The following is an 11623-nucleotide window of genomic DNA, read 5'->3' on the forward strand; positions in this document are numbered from 1 at the left end:
CCTTGTGGTGTTGAGATACCGTAATGCATATTGAGGGGACAGGGGCAGCACTCTCAGAAGCTGAAAGTAAGATGACCAGCATTTGGCTGGATATCTTGAGTGCATTGACATCTTACTCGTCTTAGAACGATTTCATTTTATTTTAAAGATTTTTGGTTTTTTGAGAGAGAGAGAGCATGAGCACGGGCAGAGGAAGAAGCAGACTGCCCTGCTGAGCAGGGAGCCCGATGTGGGCTCGATCCCAGGACCCTGGGATCCAGACCTGAGCCAAAGGCAGACACTTAACCAACTGAGCCACCAGGGTGCCCCAACTTAGAACATTTATATTCAATCCATAAGTGTAATGTAGTAGTTAAACACATAGGTTTGGAAGCCAATAAACATGAGTTTGAATCCAGCTTGGGCCTTTGAGTCACTTTTGAATACATTCTCAGTATCTTGAAAATCAGGATGAAGGGGTGCCTGACTGGCTCAGTCGCTGGAGTTGTGACTCTTGATCTCAGGGTCGAGTTCAAGCCCCTCATTGGACGTGGAGCCTACTAAAAAAAAAAAAAATGTAAAAAAATAAAATCAGGATGAAAATAGTTCCTACTTTACGGGGTCATCAAGAACATTCAGTGAGTGGACCTGTGCACAGCAGTGGTATATTGTCAAGTGAGCAGGAACTAGGATTATGCTTATCATACTGTTTCTAGATTTTAAAGTATTAGGAAGACAAAACTGTAACACTAATATTTGTAATGCATTTAATGCTTTGCAGGGCATTTCCACAAAGTCCCCTTGCTGTATTCCAGAGAGGCAGCTCAGGTCTGTACCCCTCCTCCACCCAGGTGGACAGGGTCTCTGGGGTAAGATTTCCAATGTTGCCGGTTGACAAGGGGGGTCTAGGCCAGCAAACAGAACTGAGCTCTCACAAAGATGAGAGGAAGATGAGTATTTATTGAACATTAGATGCCAAACATTGTTGAGTGTTTTCCATATACTCTTTACATGCTCCCAGTCACTCTAGATACTCCCAGTATTCCCATTTTACAGATGAGGTCTGGTTACTTGCCCAGTGTTGGCATCACTGGGTAGTGGTGACATATCCCCAGGCAATGAAGCTCAGCCCTGCCTGGTTTGCCAGTACTTTGCCTGGCCCCTGCTATTGACTGGCCGCTTCTAACAAGTGAAAGAAAGGTTTTTGCATTTGCACAAATGCCTCTATATTTTATTTATTAAAGGGTCATACTTTGTGCCTTGGGTGCCAGAGAGTGTTAATTTTGGCATTGTTGTCCTCACCTCCCTCTGACCCTGGGATTTTTTTTTTTTAAATATATAATATATTATTTACTTCAGGGGTACACGTCTGTGATCATCAGTCTTACACAGTTCACAGCACTTACCATAGCACATATTCTCCTCAGTGTTCATCCACCAGCCACCCCTTCTCTCCCTTCCCAACCCCCCAGCACCCCTTAGTTTGTTTTCTTAAGAGACCTTAAGAGTCTCTTATGGTTTATCTTCCTCCCCTTATGGTCCCATCTTGTTTCATTTTTTCCCCTCCCTACCTCCCACAGCCCCCCACCCTGCCTCTCAAATTCCTCATATCAGAAAGATCATATGATAATGTCTTTCTCTGATTAACTTATTTTGCTCAGCATAGTATGCTTAGGTTCCGTCCACATCATTGCAAATGGCAGGATTTGTTTTTTGATGGCTGTATAGTATTCCTGTGTGTGTGTGTGTGTGTGTGTGTGTGTGTGTGTGTGTGTATCACATCTCCTTTATCCATTCATCTGTTGTTGGGCATCTAGACTCTTTCCATAGTTTGGCTATTGTGGACATTGCTGCAATAAACATTCGGGTACACGCATCCCTTCAGATTGCTACATCTCTATCTTTAGGGTAAATACCCAGTAGTGCAATTGCTGGGTCGTAGCTGGCCCTGGGATCTTGATACTTGGGTGTATCAGTCAGTCAGGAAATGTGTATTGACCCACATTAAGTGTGAAATGCCCTGGGAAGGGAAGAACGTGTAACACAATTATGCCCTCCAGCTGTCCATAAGACTAGTGAAGGAAGTGAAGTCAGCACAGGGAGTAGACTGTACAGAATACCTGCCTTCCGAATTGTGTAGCCCCTGTTGCTACAATTCAGATTTTCTTTTTTTTTTTTTTTTTTAAGATTTTATTTATTTTTTTGACAGACAGAGATCTCAAATAGGCATAGAGGCAGGCAGAGAGAGAGAGGAGGAAGCAGGCTTCCTGCTGAGCAGAGAGCCCGATGTGGGGCTCGATTCCAAGACCCCGGGACCCCGGGACCATGACCTGAGTCGAAGGCAGAGGCTTTGACCCACTGAGCCACCCAGGCGCCTCTAGAATCCAAATTTTCTTATTCCCTATTCTGTTTCAAATGTTGGGCTACAAGCTTCCGAGTAACCCTCCAAGCAAAAAATTACTCTTCCCATTCTAGAGCTGAGATGACTGAGGCAAAAGAGAAGCCTGAGTAATTTGCCCCAGGTGCCCAGCTACCATGCGGTGGAAGTGGAATTTTGAGTGGGGATCTCACCGACTTTCCATGACTCTTTTCCTGCCTCTCCATCCGTTGAATCAGACACAGACAGGGCTGTGGCCCCTGGAATGGCTTTAGAAATTTCCTCCTCATCCCTGATCATAATTCAGCTGCTTCCCTGACCCCACATGGCTACAGGTTTGGATTTGAAAAGCTCAGGGGAGGAAGATGGCTGGGGCCACGGATCCGTGGGGGTGAGTGTGGGTGAGGGCCACCTTTCCTCTCTCTGTGGCTTCCAGAGAGACACCGCGACACATGTGCCCGCCAGGAATGCTGGGGGATGGGGCCCCGAGAGGCTGGCCAGCGGCCTGCAGCCAAGCTTCCCCACCCGCCAGGATTGATGTGGTCTGTGAGTCAGGCCTGTTTTCGTTGGGGTGTGGCGGGGATTACAGTGAGAAAATTGGGTTGGAACTGTTGGGGCTAAACTCTGAAATTTCACATTTCCCCTCCCTCTTGACATTCAGCTTTCATTTTGGAAAAGCAGATTCCAGTTCAGGGAAGCTCCCTAGGTCCAGAAAGGGGCCAGCCTTACAAGGGAGGGGTGCTGCCTCAGAGAAGGAAAACAAAGGCCAAACTCGCTGCATTTCAGGGGAGGCCGAGCTTTGGGGTCTTGGTCCCTCTGCTTCCTCTGCTTCCGAGTTCATGCTGAATTCAGCTGCCTTTCTGATTCACCCCCTAGACAGAAGGTGGCCTTCCTGTGTAAGACTCCTCTAGAAAACATAGTGCAACATGTGGGAGACACATCCTTCATGCTTTCACACTCTGAACGCCCAGCAAGGGGGCTGTGATAGGAGTGATCACAGCCACTGTGAGCGGAGTCACCGCACCTCGCCGGCATTACTGCAGAGATGCCCTCATGGCCTCGGGCCTCCATGCCCGCTCGCCCCCTCTGATCTGTTCTCTATCGCATCAGCGAGGTGCTCTTGCCAGTGCTAACGTCCAGGCGCCTGTGTGTGTCGCCCGTGAGGCCATGTGTGCTGCCTCCCTCCTACCCGCCAACTCCTCATCCTCTGCTCTCTGCCTTACCGTTCAGACATAGGGAACCACCTGGACACCCTGTGCTCTGTCGTCTCCGTGTCTTTGTCCCTGCTCTTCTGTCTGTCTGCATCACTTTCCCCTTCCACCCCATCCTCCACCATAACCCCCCAACTCCTGCCTGTTCCTTAAACACTGTTTTCTCCAAGGAGCTGTTGCTGACCCTCCAGGGTCTGGTTTGGGAATCTGGGTATTCCTATAGAACCCTCCTTATGCCTCTTAGCATGCTGTAGTTCATAGCCTGCTTACTTTCCATTTCTCCCACTGCCCTGTGGGCTCCTAGAAGGCAGGGACTGATTTTTCAGTTCGAAAGACAATTTTTAGAAAGAGTGGAGGAAAGCCAGTTGCGTGGCAGAACGCTCTTACACTGTGGCTCCCTGCCCCCAGCCAGCCTCTGCGGCACGAGTATCTTCATTTTGGCGATGACGAGTGAGTTGACCAACTTTCACAGCTCGTGAACCCTTTAACCAAGAACTCTTTGACACAGCTTTAGAGGTTGAAAGTGAGAAAGCACCCAGGACAGAGGATCAGGGTAGAATCTGGCAGCAGATGGGAGACATATGTGTTATGGTCACTTTGAAGAAAACTTGATTTTAATGTTAAGAAGTATTTTATCTCTGATTGCTACAAAAGTGAATTGGGGGTATAGTTGGGGAAGGGTTATATCAAATTAGCCTGAATATAGAAAGAAGTTATTTTTGTTCAAGGAGTAGAATCAAGAAAGCCAGCTCTAAATCCTGAAGACCGCCTCTGAGCAGATTCATGGGAGGGAAGCCATGACGGGGCAAGGCAGGTCCACCAGCCTTGGGCCTCACACTGCTGGGGAGCACAGCATGTACTTCCAGAAGAGGGAGAGGCTCTTCTTGGTTCCTCTCATGAGTGCAAGAGGCATTCTTACCATGTGGCTTGTCATTACACAAAAGAAGTGAGGTTGCCGCCAGCAAGAGTTATGTCTCATGTCTGTCTGCTTGTCGTGTGGGAACTTTTGAGGGCTTTGGTTTGGTTTTCACCTAATGTGAAGACTCTACCTAGATCTATTAAGTTGGATTTGTGGGTGTGGGCTAATAACTATTTTCCGAAAAGCATGTCTTCTGTGATTCAGAGTGCTGCTCTCCAGCTGACAGGAAAGCCAGTAAAGAGTAGCAATCTGTGTGCTTTTAACGACAGTGTTATTTTGTAAAATTTCTGTCTCCCTTGCTTTCTGACTTCATTTTTGTACTGTGTTTAGGAGGGCTGTTATTATCCTAGATAAAGAAATAGAAACTTCGAGAGCTTACGTGGCCTGCGCAGAGTCTCACAATCATGATGGAGAAAGCAGACCCGCCACGCCCATCCCTCAGTGTTTGGGATTCTTTCTCCGGTTTATTGTTACTATCTGACAAAGCACCCCCAAATCAATCTAGTGGTAAACTTTTGCACAATCTCATTATGCTCATGGGTTCTGTGGGTCAGGGCATCAGGCACAGTGGAAAAAGCTTGTCTGCCCTGCAGGGTCAGGGCCCTTAGGTGAGAAGACTGGAACAGCTGAGGAAGGACTCAAATGCCCAGGGGCTGGCACCACCTGGAGGCCTCCAGCCCCCAGGGCTGAGGGTTGGGGGGGGGGGGGGGACTGCCGACTGCTGCTTCTGTTCATGAGCTTTTTAGCATCGAGTTCCTCACAGCATGGTGTTAGCTTCTAGGACGGAGCTTCCCAAGAGCAAGGGTACTGAGAAAGCCAGACAGAAGCTGTATTTTCCTTTTTTACCTACCTCTGTCCAACTGGTTGTGCCCAACTCACTCAGGCCAGCCCAGATTCAAGGGCAGGGGAATTGCATTCTACCTAATCTGGGGGGAGTGGCAGGGTCCCATTGCGGGAGCTCTTCTCTGGAAAGTACATTCTGTCACAATTTTCAAATTTTCTCCCAGTAACAATACCATTCTGAGTCATGTGAGTATGAAAAGGAATTTAGTTTAGAAATTATTTTCACCAGGAGCACCCATCTGTCGCTTATCTGAATATAGATGCGTCCTGTCGTCTCACATTCCCATACCCATGACAGACATAACCGATCAATCGTAGCGCTATTCTACTAAGCTCAGATGGGGCTCCAGAAACCTCAGTAGGATATACCAGACAAGAAATATTCAGCAATGGCAGAGGGGGTATGAATGAAAACTTATTTGCTACTTGGGAATGTTCTTACTTTCTTACTTTTACGATGTCTAACTAATACCTCAAATAGGCTGTGAGAGCCTATTTGAAAATAGATCAGGGGCACCTGGGTGGCTCAGGAGGTTAAAGCCTCTGCCTTCAGCTCAGGTCATGATCCTAGGGTTCTGAGATCAAGCCCCACATCGGGCTCTCCGCTCTAGGGAGCCTGCTTCCTTTTCTTTCTCTCTCTCTCTCTGCCTGCCACTCTGCCTACTTGTGATCTCTGACAAATAAATAAATAAAATCTTAAAGAAAAAAAAAAGAAAATAGACCATTCAGTCTATAAACTGATGAAAAATATGTGCACAGTATGGAGAAAATCAGTGATAACTCGTAAATAAATCACCATTGATTTCAGAAACAGCATGAAACATTAATAAAATGAATTTACTGGTATTTTTAAACTCAGAAGTGAACTGGAGATTGGTTTCACTATCTGAAGGTCACCGTCCCAGCTTTCTACACTGGTTCTTTCCACCTGCCACTTTGCTTCTTTGGCTGTAACAGTCACTTATATCTCACTTCATGACTCCTAAAGCTTGTATAGCACTTTTAAGAGCCCTTCCACTCACTGTCTCATTTAATCTTCACAACTGTCCTGTGCAATAGATTTGCAGTAAACATGACATTTAGTGATCAGATTCTCTGCCCCAAATCATACAAATTCCTACTACTGGGGCTCCTGGGTGGCTTAATCAGTTAAACATCTGCCTTTGACTCAGGTAGTGATCCTGGGGTCTTGGGATAGAGCCCCTTATCTGGCTCCCTGCTCAGTAGAAAGCTTGCCTCTCCCTCTCTCTTTGCCCTCCCCCCACTCATGCTTGCTATCTCTCACTCTTGCTTTCTATCTCAAATAAATAAATAAAATCTTTTAAAAATTACTATTACTACTAACATATATTGATCGCCTTATTAAATGACAGGTTGTAGATAAATTGACTAATGGTAGGTGCCAGATAGCTTTAATCACTTGATATACACCTGGTCATTTAATCCATATCACAACCCTAAGAATGGGAATTATTCACCCCATCTTACAGATGAGGAAATGGAGGCTGTTCAAGAGTCAATAATTTGCCTAAGGTTGAAATTACCAAGAGGTGGAACTGAGATTTGAACCTGAGTTGATCAGACTATAAAGTCCAAGTAAAATGCTAGAAGCAAGGCCTCTCTTACTTCCATTGGGAAATAATTATTTTTTCAGATCTAATTTTTTTTAATGATTTTGGCAAGAAAATTGATAATAAAATTTGATGTGTACTTTTTAAAAAGATTTATTTATTTGACAGAGAGTGGGGGGGAAGGGGCAGAGGGAAAGAGGGAGAGAGGGAGAAAATCACGAGCAGACTCCCCTCTGAGCACAGAGCTGGTCATGGACCTCAATCTGACAGCCCTGAGACCATGACCTGAGCCAAAACCAAGAGTCAGACACTCAGCTGAGCTACCCAGGTGCCCCGATGTATAATTTGATAGTACAATGTTTCCTACCAATAGATGGTGGTGGTAGAGAGACATATTTACACAACTGATAGTTGGGAAGAGATCAAAGCTAGTTTAAAATGGAAACCCAGGTTCAGTAGTCCCAAGTGTCCTCAGTAGATCACCCCTTGTGATGTAGTTGATTTATGGAAGAAAGACTTGAGGGTCTGCCCCATCTTCCCAGTCTCCCTGAACCAGTCTGGTACTGGTTATTCTGTGGGGAAAGTGGTTGGCATCACATGAACAGCTCCTCTCAGAACCCCTGAATTCATGTTAATATTCCTGTCTATGCTCAAGGCAGATTTTCTTTTCTGTCATCTAGCAGTTTGCAGAGAATGAAGGATTATCTTCAAAATGTCGTCTTCTTCCTCTTCTTCTTTTCTTTTTCTTTCTTTCTTTTTTTTTTTTTTTTTTTTTTTTTGGTGGGATGGGTGGGAAAAAGACCTCTGACAACAGTGACCAGGGATTCCCACTCCACTGCCCAGTATGACTCTGACCTAGAGTGGCCCACAGTGAGCATTTGGGGGATAGTGGCTCTGTGGGATAATGACCACCATTACTCCTGCCCTGTAGTCAAAAACTGTCCTGACTTCCAGAGCAAGGGGACAATGTTCAGCCCAGCTGGCCCCTCTCTAGCCTCCCTTTCCAGCTTTATCTCCAATCACAATCCACTTCTTCACCCTCCATCTTCATAGTTCCCCCAAATACCTCATACTTTTCCACTTTGAGCTGACCTTGCACATGCTGCGACATCTGTTGGAAAATGTTTCCTTGTATTAGTGTGTTACCTGTGGTGCCCTATTCCTCTTCTAAGAAAAACTAGCTTCTGCTAGGAGGGAAGATATGACCATGCTTTGTACTGTGAGCCACCATTACATTTTTTGGCTACAGCTGATTAGACCAGGCTGAACACCTGACTCAGTAGGTGGCAGCCAACCCACTAGTTACAACCTATCACCTATGACCTATGGCTTGGTTCAAAAGGATGAGCTGGAATAATCAGGCTTTCTGTTGGAAATGTGAGGTAAGACAGGAATAAATTTGCTGGATTTGCCTTGTCAGGAGTAAGACTTTCTCCTCCAGATACCTCCTTACAGTAGTGTTGAGGAGAAAAATAATGTCTTGTATTATATTCCCAGCGACTGGTTTAATGCCTGGTGTGTAGTAGGGAATCGGTAAATGTATAGTGAATCCTTAAACTCAGGCAAGAAAAATTCACAGATTTTTTATCATTTCAATGCAATTTAAATCTGGCTCTGACCCTTATTCCAGTAGGTTGCCAGGATTTTTTTTTTATAATTGGACACTTCCTGTGTGATTTTTATTCCCATTTTCTACATGAAAAAGCAGAGGTGCAGAGAATTTAGGTAACTTGCTCAAGGTCACAGTTATAATAAGTGACAGATCTCAGATGAAAGGCAGCAAGTCAAATCCCTGCTCTTAATCACTACCTCTCAGATTTCATCTCCATTGAGATGTACCAATGAATGAATAAAACAGTCTTCTGACCTACTACTACTCCTTTCCTCCATCACTTGGTTCCTCTCTTTCTCATGTTTCTTCAGCACTTATTTCATTCATATTTAATCTGTCCACACCTTTTGCAGAGAACTTCCTGTAGTGTAATAATTAGAGCTAATGATGGGTACTTGCCTTATGCCAAGTACTATTCAGGGAATGCAGAGAAAAATGGACTAAATGTGGCTGAAGTTTATATACTTTGAAACACTAATTCAGGGTGCTGTTGGTTTGAGAAGGGATTCTTTTTTTAAAGCCCAGATGCTTTCCTCTTTTTGAAAAATTTAACTTCAGACTACAATTTTCCAGATCATCAAGTCAAGCCTTTGCGTGCTTTCCTTTGAAAGTTGGAGCTTAAGTTACGGAGTGGTCTAGGTTCCAAATACTCCTGGATATTTTCTGTAAATCACGTGAAGTGTGATGTTACATACCTAAGCAGTATGTTTATGAAAGTCTTTTTTTTTTAATGGATCTTTCTCTTGTCATTCTCTGCTTGGCGATTTGGAATTATTTTGTAATACAGCACATTATTATCACACTAGTAAAGAGGCTTCTGGTCCAAATGGTGATGTAGGAAGACCATGAATTCACATTCTCCGCAGACACACCAAATCTAGGGTACTGAACTAGCGGTGCCTTCTGAAGAACCAAGGGTTGACTGAGCAGCTTTTGCACAACAAAAGATAGACCACACAGGAAACAGCAAGAGGGATAGAAGGAGGCATGGTAATGAAGGGCACTCCTACATCCCCACTTACTCCCCCCCACCCCCAACACCATGAACTGCTGTGGGGCGGGATAATACTGAGCAATTGTGAGCAGATTTGTCTGCCCTGGAGAACAGGAAGAAAGCCATGGTTTAAAAGGGCAGCTAGAGTAGAGGGGTGCCTGGGTGGCTTAGTAGGTTAAGGCCTATGATCTCAGGGTCTTGGGATTGAGCCCTGTATGGGCTTCCCTTCTCAGTGGGGAGCCTGCTTCTCCCTCACCCTCTTGCCCCTACCTCCCACCTCATGTTCTCTCTCTCTCAAATAAATAAATGAAGTCTTTCAGAGGGCAGCTAGAATATCAAGGTACCATCTCTAGAATCTGCCAAAAGCCAAGGGAGCTGCTAGAATTCTCTCTGGGTCAGAGGGGCTGTTAAGTGCCATGGTTTACATTCCCCCCTTACCTTGATAGATGGGAGTAGGGACTGGGCACTGTAGCCAGATTGCCTCCTCAGGACACTCCTTTGGTGCTCGCTGTAGCTCTAACCGTCTTGCCAAATGACACAGGTACAAAGAACCCTGAACACTCCAGACCAACACCATTTCAGTCCAGACAGCTTTCTAGGGCCTTCTTGGAGCAGAGTGCTGTGGGACCTCCTGGCTCATGCCTGTTCCAACTGCCCTTCTAAGTTTCCCCCTGTGTAGAGCACCCTGGGAATGCCCAGTCCATACCCGTCTTGGTTCCAGCCATCCTGTTGGTGTGTCCCCTGCTTGGATCCCCTGGGGTACCTCGCTTGCACCCATTTTGGCTTCAGCTCTCTTGCCCAGATACTCTTTCCACTGAGAGCCCCGAGACCATTCAGGCTTACCCCTACTTCACCTGGGCATTCCCAACATGGAGTCCCCAAGACTCCCAGCCCACTCCAGCCACAGTGTCAGCCACCAGGCATGCAGTCTATACTGGGGACCATGCACAAGACCATTCCTTCAAGTTTATGAGAAGGAGCTGTTCTGCCTAACTCATAGAAACAAACACAGAAAGTTAAGCAAAATGAGAAAGAATATACTCCAAATAAAGTACGAGACAAAATCTAGATGAACCTGAGATAAGCAGTATTCCTGACAAAGACTTTTAAAGCAATGATCATAAAGATGCTTACTGGATGGGAGAGAGAAATGGAAAAACTCAAGAGTTTCAACAAAGAGAAAACATGAAAAAGCATCCATCAGAGTTGAAGAATACACTAACTGAAATGAGAAGTCCACTAGAGGAACTCAACCATAGATTAGTGGTTGCAGAAGCACAGATCAGTGGTCTGGCAGACAGGGTGATGGAAAGCACACAAGCTGAACAGCAAAAAGAGAAAAATATTTTTTAAAAATGAGGATAGGTTGGGGATCTATCAAGTAAACATCTATTGATAGCATTGAGTAAACAAACATTCACGTTATAGGGATCCCAGAAGGAAAAGGGAAAGAGAAAGGGGCAGAAAATTTAAAGAAATAATAGCTGAAAACTTCCCTGAGATGGAACCAGATGAACCCAAGGAGGTCCCTACCATGTCCCCCAATAATTAAAACATCAAAATTTAAAGAATTTTAAAACCAGCGAGAGGGAAGTAGACAGTTACATACAAGGGAATCCCCCATAAGACTATTAGCTGATGGGGCGCCTGGGTGGCTCAGTGGGTTAAAGTCTCTGCCTTCGGCTCAGGTCATGATCTCAGGGTCCTGTGATCGAGCCCCGCATCAGGCTCTCTGCTCAGCGGGGGGCCTGTTTCCTCCTCTCTCTCTGCCTGCCTCTCTGCCTACTTGTGATCTCACTCTGTCAAATAAATAAATAAAATCTTTAAAAAAAAAATGACTATCAGCTGATGTTTCTGCAGGAACTTTGCAGTCCAAATCGGACTGGTGTGATGGAGAGTTGAAAGAATACTCAACCTGGCAATGCTGTCGTTCTGAGCTGAAGGAGGGAGAAAGAGCCTCCCAGACACCCAAAAGTTAAAGGAGTTCATCACCACTAAACTGGCCTTAGGAGAAATGTTAAAGGGACTTCTTTAAATTGGAAATAAAAGGCCACAATTAGAAGTGAGAAAATTATGAATTAAAAGAATTAAAATCTGTCAGTATAAACATGAAATGT

At 45.2% G+C, this 11623-nt stretch overlaps 1 long non-coding RNA gene across 1 annotated transcript; it reads right to left on the reverse strand.

Annotated features, from left to right (window-relative positions):
* Positions 1–309: 309 nt before the first annotated feature.
* LOC309842902 lies at positions 310–11296 on the reverse strand. Its single transcript, XR_014299845.1, has 2 exons — positions 2551–11296; positions 310–539 (listed from the first exon to the last, which is right to left on the reverse strand). It is a non-coding gene; the product is annotated as an uncharacterized lncRNA (long non-coding RNA).
* Positions 11297–11623: the final 327 nt, after the last annotated feature.

Source organism: Mustela nivalis, assembly GCF_964662115.1.
Source record: "Mustela nivalis genome assembly, chromosome: 10".
Classification (NCBI taxonomy): domain Eukaryota; kingdom Metazoa; phylum Chordata; class Mammalia; order Carnivora; family Mustelidae; genus Mustela; species Mustela nivalis.